The sequence below is a fragment of the Rattus norvegicus genome, chromosome 4 (genome assembly GCF_021556685.1).
Source record: "Rattus norvegicus strain SHRSP/BbbUtx chromosome 4, alternate assembly SHRSP_T2T, whole genome shotgun sequence".
NCBI classification, from domain to species: domain Eukaryota; kingdom Metazoa; phylum Chordata; class Mammalia; order Rodentia; family Muridae; genus Rattus; species Rattus norvegicus.
In genome coordinates, this window is record NC_141537.1 from 54,269,118 (window position 1) to 54,281,256 (window position 12,139).

Sequence of the window (12,139 nt, forward strand, 5' to 3'; positions counted from 1 at the left end):
CAAGGCACTCACTTTACAAAAGGGAGCCCATGGCAGATACTGCTTGGGTGGCTAGGAACTGAAGACTTCATGGCTTAGAGACCTGGGATAGAACCAAACATGACTGGCTTTAAAAATTAATAAAATGATTCCCCATAATATTCTCTGATGCTCACAGAGAAGGCTTCGTCATCAGAGGCTTCTTCCATTAGCAAATGAGAGTGGACTCAGAGACCCACAGCCAGACATTGGAGAGAGGGTCTCCATCAGGTCTGCCTACCTCAGGAAATACCTCAGAAGAGGGGTAGGAATGAATGTAGGAGTTGGAAGGCATGGAGGACACCATGAGAACACTTCCCACTGAGTCAGTTGAGAAGGGCACAGATGGACTCCCAGAGACAAGCAAGTGGCAAACACAGGACATTCGTGGATCGGCACCAGGTCCTCTGTTTATGTTGTGGATGTTGTCTTGGTATTTTTGTGGGACTTCTAACTGTGGGAGTGGATATGTCTCTGACTCTTTTGTCTGCTCTTGGGACTCATTTCCTCCAGTTGGGTTGCCTTGTCCAGCTTTGGGGTGAGGACTTCAGTCTTATGGATTTTCTTTTGTTATGTTTGGTTTTTGTTTCTCGGAGGCCTGTTCTTTTCTAATGCTAGACAAAAGAGGAGTGGATCAGGGACAGGGGAGATCATGGCAGATAATTGGAAGAAGTAGAAGGAGGGAAAACTGATCAAGATGTATTGTATGTGAGAAGAATCTATTTTAAATTAATAACAAAAAAGAATGCTTTAAGGTATTGCTCTGTGGTAGAATGTACTGGCTTCTTTGACCTCAAGGGTTAAGAAAGCGTCTGAGTAAACATATCTGGGCAGGTGCGATAGTTTACATAGGGCCAATACCTTACAGGATTGGTCAGCTTGGCTATAGACTATTACAAACCCTACAACTAGATTAGTCAGTGTAATCAGAAAGTAATAGAGAATGAATAGAAGGTCCAGGTACTTCTGAGGATTGTAATTTTTGATCATTTGCTGCCTAGTGGCCATAAGTTCAGAACTGTCTTCTTTCAGATTCCTGTGTAGGTATGGCTAAGACTTCAGTGCATGTTGGAAGATCCAAAAGAAAGCGGGTAGAGAACATAGAGCTGAAAAAAGTCCAAAGGAAATTGAATAACTAAAACATGGTGAATTATATCTGGCTCAGAGCTGCCTCTATACATAACTAGGTTTCCCTATCAATAGTAAATTGTTACCTAACATTACCTATAGATATATTGTAGATTACTTGCAACAAGTAGCTAAGGCTTAGACAATCACAAGTGTGTGAATTCTGCTCAGCTTCCTTTGATTTTTATTCATTCTCCTCTCCCTTCTTTCCCTCCCTCCCTCCCTCCTCCTCCTCCTCCTCCTCCTCCTCTTCCTCTTCCTCTTCCTCTTCCTCCTCCTCCTCCTCCTCCTCCACCTCCTCCTCCTCCACCTCCTCCTCCTCCACCTCCTTTCTTTCTGTGCTGGGGATCTAATCAGGGCCTCATGCCTATTGGTCAAGCATGATCACTGAGCCACATCCCAGACTTAGAATTGTATTTTTAATAACTCTATCATTGTTGCTTTAATAAAACATTTTTATTTTATTTTCATACTGTCCTCTGTGTTATGCCTAGACAGTCAGACCTGGTACTAAAGTCAAGAAGGAATGTAAACCACGCTCTTGTCCACGCTCTTTGTCCTGGGTACCATGTAGGTGCTGAGAGCCAGGTGAGTCTGGAATGACCTTGTGGAAAGGTCATTGTAGGAAATCTCAGAGGTCTAATGAAAATACAAATTTTATTTTGTTTTTGTACTTTATGATGATAGCTAGCTAGCTTTGCTTTTCAAATTAGCAATTCAAATTTTTTGCTAAAAAATGAGCAAAATAATTAGGCGTAAATAATTAGGAAATGATGGTGAACACCTCAAAGTTTACAAACCCTTTTGATATTTAGAATCATAACGCAAAGAAAAATTATTTAAAAATGCTAAAACATTAATCATTAATCATAATTTTTACCTACTTCAGCATCTTGCCTTTATACAATAAAGAGAAAATGAATGTTTTTAGGTGTGTCAATCCATGTGAAAAGTTTCATATTTTGAAAACATATCTGGAAATGTTAGTCCTCACAATGTTAGGGCACATTTGTTTAGGATTAAAATTGCAATTGATATCTAGTAATTAAATGAGAAATAGGGGAAATGTCATATAAGTAAAGCAATGGTTTATGCAAAAAGTGTGTTTGATGAAAGTTGAGAAATATCAGAATGTTTTTTTTGTTGTTGTTGAGGGAAAAAGAAAGTGGTTTTGTTCTAATATGGAGTGAATGTTGTCCCCATGTGATGGAAGAGATCACGTGACTGAAGGGTATGATGCATTGCAGGTGACTTATACAAAATGAGTCCTATAAATTAACCATGTTGTGGCTGAATTGGCTATTAATAGAAGGAAATAAGTGGATTTTCTTTTGCAATAAAAATTGACTTTTGATACTGGAAGTCAAATGATAAGAGTTTTATCCCATGTTGGAATGATGTTAAAATTTCTTGGAAAATCATTGATTGGGTCTGAATAGAATATTTCTCAGATCCTTCTATTAAAAATAAAACAGAACAAAATTACATCTATAAAAATGTAATTGGTCTGAGAATAGGACCCCCGTTGAAGGAATCAGAGAAAGAACTGGAAGATCTTGAAGGGGCTCGAGACCCCATATGTACAACAATGCCAAGCAACCAGAGCTTCCAGGGACTAAGCCACTACCTAAAGACTATACATGGACTGACCCTGGACTCTGATCCCATAGGTAGCATTGAATATCCTAGTAAGAGCACCAGTGGAAGGATAAGCCCTGGGTCCTGCTAAGACTGAACCCCCAGTGAACTAGACTGTTGGGGGGAGGGCGGCAATGGGGGGAGGGTTGGGAGGGGAACACCCATAAGGAAGGGGAGGGGGGAGGGGGATGTTTGCCCGGATACCGGGAAAGGGAATAACACTCGAAATGTATATAAGAAATACTCAAGTTAATAAAAAAAATGTAATTGGTATATATAATATATTTCTGTGTTTTATCAATAATTTTTCTGTTTTATGCTATTTTATGTTTTATTTAAGAAAACTTACCTCTTTCATTAAAGAGAGGACTTTTGCATAATGATGTGAGCTTTCTCGGATTTTCCTCTTAAATTTTGGTTTTCTTTCATAGTGGTCTGTGATTCTAGTTTTTCTCCATCTTTATTAATGTGAGTATTTCTTATTTACATTTCGATTGTTATTCCCCTTCCCGGTTTCCGGGCCAACATCCCCCTAACCCCTCTCCCTCCCCTTCTATATGGGTGTTCCCCTCCCCATCCTCCCCCCATTACCGCCCTCCCCCCAACAATCCGTTCACTGGGGGTTTAGTCTTGGCAGGACCAAGGGCTTTTTGATAGGTTTGACAAGCCTTACAAAATTAAATTCTAAATTGAAATATTCCTGAAGTTTTATTAACCTTGGGATGTCAGAGAATCTAAGGATGTCCAAAAACTTTATTTATTTACACAGGAAAGATGAACAAATAAGAAATTATACTAAAATTTTGTCTTTAATTATCTTTCCATAGATATGTCTTTGATGCAGGGTTGAAGATTTTCATGAGACTCTTAGAAAACTGAGGCATCTTGGCCTAATAGTATTTCAGTTGTTAAATTGTATATGCCATAGAAATGAAAAATGCTCACTGATAATTAACGATGGCTGGGTTAAATCTTTCCTGCAGTTAAAAATTTTAATGCCTTTTTGGAAGTTTCTATAAATGTTAAAATTACACATTATGTTGCTCTAGGGGAGGTCTGTGAAAGGAGGAGGAGTTCTAGGAAACAGGAATGGGTAAGCTTTTTTTTTTTCTCTGAAATGATACAGGAGGAACTGACGAAGAATTACAGGTTTGTAAGTCACTTGGGGTTGATGCTGCTTGTCTTTTGTGTGCTCTGGTTCAACCCCTGGTATTTGTCCACGGTCAGTGACTGTTCTACCATTGAGCTACTTTGCTAGTCCTCTCACAGATTTTCTTTATGTGAGACCTTGCTAGTTGTTTTAAGGTTTTCTACATTTACACACACACACACACACACACACACACACACACACACACATATATATATATATATATATATTTTTTAAATTAAGCTATCCATCGCTATCCATCTTGCAGCTTTGATGAGTGTTCTTTAGTTTCTTGATCCACCCACACCCTGAGTAGGATCCGGAACTCTTCTGGTTCTCTCTAACCCAGACCTTTCATCTCTCCTCGGAAGAGTAAGGGTTAACCACTCTGCTTCTGAAGACAGGGGCAAAGGCCTGGCAACTTCGCATACATTTCCTGGCAGGTGCAGGGCCTCCATGGAGTTCAAGAAAATGTTTCGTTCACCAATCAACCCAAAGGCTGTTTGCATTGAAATAGTAAAATAACGAAATTATGAAAATGAGGTGACTGTGTCAGCCATAACAATGGAACAGCTCAGAAAAGACTATTCTAGAATCATATCCTGGTACAAAGGCCAACGGGACCTTAATAGATAATACTTCTGCAAGGATATCTGCCCAACAACTCATCTTCTCATGCTACCCTTGCGACAGACCTTTCTGAAACAGCTCCCAGATCTTATCTCTTTCTGCCTCTGATATTTCCATATCTCAGTCTCTTTGGAAATACTCCCTATTTACTACAAAATGGATCTTCTCATTTCAGTAGCATTCTATGCACAAATGTTATTAATTTTTTAAAAAAATAATCTTAGTTGTTATCTGTGTTGACACCAAAGACATTCATTCTGCAATGTAGTATGTGACATTGGTGGTTGCTAAGTTCTTGGCGCGAGCAGCTTCAGACCGTGTTTTGGCACTAGATTCCAACAGATCAGAATTAAGGGTCACTCATGTAGCACGTGGTCATATTGAAACTTTTAGGAAGCAAGTTGAGTCCTGAAAGAGAGTAAGAAATTCTTGCTGCTTTAAGCCTTACCTATTACCACTACTGCAATGGCCTCTGCTACTAGCAACAATAACCTGGAGAAACCCAGTGTTCAGCAATGGCTTCCACCACTGTCTTGTTTCCTACAGAACCCACTGTGAAGCAACTGTTGCTCAGAAGTGAGACCAGGGAAACTCATTATTGATGTGGGATGTAAATTGTTATCCATGTCTCAATTTTTAATGAAAGCCCTAGAAAACAGTGACCCAAATTGGAAGGATGACTAAATGGTGGGGCTGGTGATGGAAGAGTTGTTCACACTCATCAGGGTTTGTCAGGGTTGCTCTAAAGCTGTCTCTGAGTGGATTTCAAGTTTTGCCTTAAGTCGTTTCTGTACATGCTGAACAGCTGCCCACTTTTGAAACAAGGTGGTAGTTCTTAGCTAACCACAAGTGGTGATTCATTACAAGACTACTCAGACGTGGGGTTAAGTCAGTAGAAAATCTTTATTAGGAAGCCAGTGGCTATATTTGGTGTTTGGGATCCCAGTATAGCACTGAACCTTTCTCAGACTGAGCTTTTAAGTAAAAAGCTCTGGGTTGACATACTTTGGTTAACAAGAACCATTAGCCAAAGTGGGACTGCAGAACCCAAAAAGCAAGGTTAGTACATTCTGAGACTTTCCCAGAACTGTATGGACTCTGATGGATTAGGCCTTTGTTTTAATTTGGGCAGATGGTATTGTCCGCATGCTGAATTTTACAGTCTGAATATGTCTTACTATTTCCATTTCTATGGAGAGATACCACGACCAAGGCAACTCATATAAAGACAAACATGTAATTGAGGCCGGTTTATAGTGTTAGAGGTTTAGTCCATTATCATCATGGTGGGAAGCATGGCAATAGGCATGGGGACATGGTGCTGGAGGTGCCAAGAGTTCTAGATTTTGATCTGAAGGCAGCCAGGTAGAGTATTCAGCAAGCAGCCAGGAGGAGGCTCTCATCCACAATGGGTGGAGCCTGATCATAGAATTCCTCAAAGCCCATCTATGCAGTGACACACTTCTTACAACGCCTAATCCACTAAGGCTGTACATCCTAATAGTGCCAATTCCTATGGGCCAAGCATCTGCAAACCACCACAGAGTAGTACCACCATCCCATCATGGAGTCAGTTGTGCTGGGGCCTTATTAAAAAACCGAAGCTGTAGCCATTCTCCCTGTCTCTGAAGCCCATTTCCACTTTCTATATGTCACTTCCTTCTCTTCTGGCTATAAATATAACATGGCCATGTGGTAGGACAGGATTCTGTACCATTTTTGGTCTGGAGAGATTCCAAATCTCAAATCGCTTCAAAACTCAATTAAGATCCACAGAAGTTAAACTTGTTAGAATTTTGTTTTGAAACAGTTCTGGCAAATGTAAAAAGGAACTGACTGACTGAGTCAATGGACTCTTCAAGGACAAAGAGGTGTCTTCTTAGCCCCTAAGGATTCACAGTGAACTACAGTGAACATTTTTTCATTGGCCATCTCAATGATTAGTTCTCTATTTTTAAATTTTTATTTTTAATTTAGGTACTTCACATTTGCATACATATGCATATACACATACATAGATACAAATACATAGACATATACATGTAGCGTGTGTGTGTGTGTGTATACGTGCATGTGTATTCATGTATTCAGGCCTGAGTGTGTATGGAGGCAAAGATTTATACCGGGAGTCTCCTGCTATTGCATTTTTTAAAAAAGTATGATCTCTCACTTGAATTTAGAGTTAAGATTTAGCTAGTCAAGCTTGCCTTAATAATACCCTGTCATTGTATCCCAAGCTCTGGGATTACAGGATGGTTGCCAGGTCAGGCCGGCATGTAATGTGAGTTCTGGGGATGTGAACTTTGGTTCTCAATCTTATGATGCTTGTGTTTTACTCACTGAACAATCTCCTTGGCCTATCCTATTGGTTTTCTATTAGTTTGTGTTGGGTTGAGGTAGCTGACTTTGGGCTGCTGTGACAGCGTTTGGTGTAAGAGGGTGTTAGTCTACTGCTTTGTCATAGTTGACAGTTTAGTGACAAAATAGTAGTTTAAAGGGAAATGGAGAGGGATTGCAAACAAAATATTATGGGACATTGACCATAGAGATAATTCCAGAATTTTGAGTTCACGGACATGTGGGTTCGCTTTTCTTTTCTTTTGCTACACCCCAAGGGAAGGAAGGCTGCAAGTGTCTGTCAGAGTAAAAGAAAAACCCAGCAATAAATAGTGACCTACTGTACAAAAACCCATCTGTTCTGGACAAGAGGACCTCAGCCACAGGCTGTGGGCAGAGAACAACTTGAGGGAGTTGGCTGTCTGTTTCTCCAGTGTATACCCTAGGGGTTGGACTCAAGTCCTCAGGCTTGGCAACAACTGCCCTTTCCCACTGCACCGTTTCACTGGCTCCTATTATACTCCTTTATACTTCGTTCTCATGGCCTAGTTAATGCAGAGTCACAGGGGTACAGACATCTTACTTCTTCTGGTCTCATGCTTCCCCTTTGAGCTTTTTATTTCTTTCAATTGTCAGTTTCAATGTCAGGGCTTTTCTTCCATCTCAGGAAGTCCTTGGAGCTGCCTTTCCCCTCTAAGAGACTCTTTTTTAGCTGATGTCATCTCTCACTTCTCTAGGATTCTGTTAATTCATAAGGCTTTTTTTTTTTTTTTAATTTTGGTTTCGTTTTTAAAGGGAGCAAGGTACCCTGGCAAAAGTTACTTCATCAGTTTCCTTCTGAATGCTGGGCTATGTAGATTAGTAGATTTCTGGATGCAAATCTGTTTGCCAGGGCCCAGCCTTGAGTAGTTAGAAATACTTTTCCCTTCCCAGTTTATCCATTATAAGTTTCAAGGGAACTATACAATTTTTGAACGTTTCTTTTTCTACACCAAGAAACAATTTACCTGCTAATAGAAATTTAAGAAAGACAAACATTTATATATTTCAGGTTCTCTTCCCTCTCTTTCATCCAATGCCAAAAAAAAAAAAAGTCATTTAAGCCACACCTTATAGCTATTAACCTAAATAAAGCTGTGAAGCCAGTTTCAAGCAGACACTGAAACTCATTTGTGCGGCCCTGCACATCAGATCCAAGCCACCTTGAATGAGCTGTGATTTGCAGATTCAATGATTAAAAGACAGCCCTGTTTCCTGGGCCCCCAGCGGGTAATATTGTACTGACTTGTAGCCCCCCCCAAATCACTTTTCTTAATTACCATGCATTTCATTTTAATCAGCTGAACGCACAGCCATTTAGAGTATTATCCCTACATGTTAACTTGTTTAATCCTATTTTTCTTAAGGATTTCTTCGCAACTTTGCCAATGACTGTGTGTTATTCTATAGTTTTCTGTTGCTGTAACTAAATTCCTGAGTTAATAATTAGAGGTTTTATTGGGTCCATGGCTTCAAAGGGTTTGGCCCACAGTAGTTGGTTGGGCTTGTGGCAAGGCAGAACCCATGCCCACGGGAAATTTTCCTTCTGCCCTTTGAACATACTGGACTAAATTATCAAAGAAAGATTGTGTAGAGAAAGCCATGCGAATTATGTCACATGTCAGGAAACAGCCAGCGAGTACAGCAATGCAGTTCAATCCAGAAGCTTACATAGATCTTTCCGTAGGCGTAGGGGAGATTGGGGAACGTAGAAAGCTTTAAGGAGTTGCAGATGCATAGTGAAAGAGTGAGGGTGAAACACTTGTAGAGGTTGAAAACAGCTTGTAAAAAACATTCCTTTCGGAATTCAGTCCAAGAATCAGACATTATCTTGCAACGGAGTCTACCCAAATTTGGTAACGAGCTTCATCTTTCATTTCAGAAACAGATGATGGTATTTCACGGTGATGATGAAAGACACTTGTGCTGCCTGCTTCGTTCTGGCCATAACATGAATTAAATAAGTCTGGAGGGAGCCTTGCTCTGCATTGGGTGAGAAGAAGCAATACAAGCTTACATACTTTCAGGGACCCCCGACGCTGTAACTGCTCTTAAAACCATTTAACTTTAAACAAAATGCTCCAGAGACCTAATTTTTGTGATCTTCCATGTGAGACCCACCACGGTTGTATTTCAGACATTTATTGAGCACGTACTACACGCAAGGTATTCTGCTGCGAGCTGAACGTGAAGCCGAGTCTAGCGTGGATCTCTTTCTCACGGAGGTTATAGCTTAAGCCGCAGTGTTCTTTTGTAATTATTGCAAACAAGATGATACGCTTAAGCTGCTGATGTGTATAGCACTGTAGGCCTGGAGAGATCTGATTTGATGCCAGCAAATGAGGATTGCCAGGTGTTTTCCACATAAATAAGAACGCAACAGCCAACTTGTCTGATGCGCACGGCAAGCCAGCATCCTGGCTGGCTGTTGTTCATCTTGATTTGGATCCCTGTCTCTTGTCACTTCGGCAGCAGAGGTAGGTGAGAGTTCTGTAGGCATGAGTGGGATTTACTTAATCCTTCCAACGGAGCTGAACCGGGAGACAGAGCGCATGCTCTCTTGCACTCTTCAATCTAGTCTAGCTATTCTGGAGGTTGAGTTTATAATAAAATTTCCTTTCACTAGTCTCGAGGAATAAAATCAACACACTTCAACCCACTAATTTCACTTAATTTTTTTTTAAAAATAATTTCATTTGATTTTCAAACCTGATGACTTCTTTTGCTTCAGAATTTGTAAATCTCAAGAAAAACAAAATCAATGTATCGCTGAAATTCACAGACAAAGTTAGCGATAGAGTTGTTTCTCAGGATCCAAAGGCAACCCCCTTTAGACCATATTGTCCTGCTTTAGAAGAATTCTTCTGTTAAGTGAAAGGTTTTACACACACACACACACACACACACACACACACACACACACACACACACCCCTTGACCTACACCCCTTGACTATTTACAATCAGCTGTTTGATGATTAGGTATGTCTTGGCATTATAACAAAATACTATCAACTGAGTGACCTATAAGCAATAGACATTTATTTTGAGTAGTTCTGTAGGCTAGAACATCTGCAACCAGGAGTACATAAATATTTGTTGTCCATTGAGGATCTGCTCCAGATTCAGGAATTTCATGCCCTTGTTCTTTGTTCAGGAACTTTATAGGGTGTGTGTTCATGTGCATGCGTGTGTGTGTGTGTGTGTGTGTGTGTGTGTGTGTGTTGGGAGATGAGAGATTTGTCAGGGTCTCACCAGGGAGTTCTCGGTAAGAACGATAATTTTTCAGTTGTGTCTTAATGTTGAGAATGTAAACATGGTGGTGTGTATCACCCCGGGTTGTAATGGGTTGACTGCAGTAAAGATTTGTAAAGTCTAAAATCCAAATTATAAGAACTTGATCTTATACACTAACCACTTCCCAAGCGTCCCACCATTTAACACTACCACCTTGTGGGTTAGGACTGTAATATATGAAGTTTTCAGGGGCACAAACCTGCAGCCTACATAGCAGGGACTCAGAGAAGACTTTTTTTTTCCCACTGAAATTCCTAATAGCACATTAAGGGAGATGAGTCAATTTTGTTGGCCTTTGGCCTAGACTTCTTAGACTCCCAGGTGAGAGTGAAGCTATTGAGACAGCCTATGTTACCTGCTTCTCTTGGCTGAGTTCCCGCCTTTTTCCTGGCTGCCCAGTGACAAGGTTATTCTTTCCCCTATGGTTGTAATGAGCCTTACCTATGGGTTTCTATTTCTTCAGAGGCAGGCTATGTTAGTGAAATGTCACTCTTTTCTGTGGTTATGATTACCAGGACTCTTGATTTCAGTAATAGGACTGATTGTAATATAAATATATGTATACCACAAATTCTATTTAAATTATGACAGTAAAATGGGGATGTATATATTTGTTCATTCAACAACTATTGAACATTATTATGTAAAAGCATTTGCTGTGCCCTGGACATATCATACTGAATATAATGAAATCTATATCCTCTTCAATTGAAAATACAGATATTATAATGATATAGATGTTTACTGAAGAACTCATAAGTAAATAAAAGTAGATAGTAAAATAAGTCCATATCACCTATGAAAACACAACTTACAACAACTGTTCATACTTTCACATAATATTTTACCATATTATGGTATTAACAAAAGCAAAGCATGTTGAACATCTGTGTGTGATTTGCAATTGACTCTTGTTACTTACTTATAGTTAGGAAGCATCTTTTCTTTTGGTAACATCATTGGTTGTGACTGCATATTATTCCTTTCCTCAGATATTCTAGAATCTGTTCAGTTGATCCCTAGAAGGCGTTGCCATCATGAACTTTGAAGGGCCATGTGGTTTATTCATAGTCTTTCCACAGTCATGCTTACTTACCTAGAAATCAGTAACATTTCACTGAAAGATCAAAGTTTCACAGTTTAGGACTCTCTGCAGTTAATAGATTGTCCTCTAAAACTCATACTGCCTCTGAGGGGACCAGGGGGTCACAGGTGAGAGAGATAATTTTTCAATTGATTCTTAGTGTTGAGAATGTATACATGGTGGTGTGCATTACCATGGGTTGCACTGAGTCAGCTGTAGTAAAAGTAATCCTAGAAAAAGTGAATCCAAACGTGTAAATATAAATCTCTCTTCTGAATCATATGCAGTAACTTCCAGCTGGCCATGTATAAAATGCCTCGCTTGTCTCCTAGTGTGAACTAGAAACAAGCTGCCTTTCTTTCTCTCCTTTTCCCTTCACTGTTGCATGCATACAAACATTTTGTACCAGATTTCCCACAACTAAAGCATGACGTTTACTTTCCGCAGCTAAGGAGCAGAGGTATTTTAATGAATAGCAACCACAGAACTGCTTAACATAGGTTGAGATGGCAAGACACCTCCGTGTATTTGCAGACTCAGGAAGAGTGTGGGGGAAGTTGTTCCCTAGACTCTTCCAGTTCTCTCTACCTGGACTCTCTCTCAGCCTGTCTCTCATAGTCAGCAGCTGTTATGCCTACTTTTCTTGTCCCATGATTTTTTAACACATCTTATAATGCATGCTCATTTGTAGGCATGCTATTGCCTTCCTCTAAGTCTCCATCACCAAGAAGTGACTACAAAAGTTCCTAGCACTGACTTCTTGACTATCAGTGCCAGTCATGAACCATGCTATCAGTGCAAACTCACTAAACAGCTGCC

The 12,139-nt window shown here is 40.0% G+C and overlaps 1 long non-coding RNA gene across 1 annotated transcript; it reads left to right on the forward strand.

The window, feature by feature from the left end:
* The first annotated feature begins 1,640 nt into the window (after positions 1–1,640).
* Positions 1,641–11,120, forward strand: LOC148006254 (uncharacterized). The gene is made up of 3 exons (XR_015685964.1): positions 1,641–1,734; positions 3,834–3,877; positions 8,823–11,120. It is a non-coding gene; the product is annotated as an uncharacterized LOC148006254 (long non-coding RNA).
* The last annotated feature ends 1,019 nt before the right edge of the window (positions 11,121–12,139 follow it).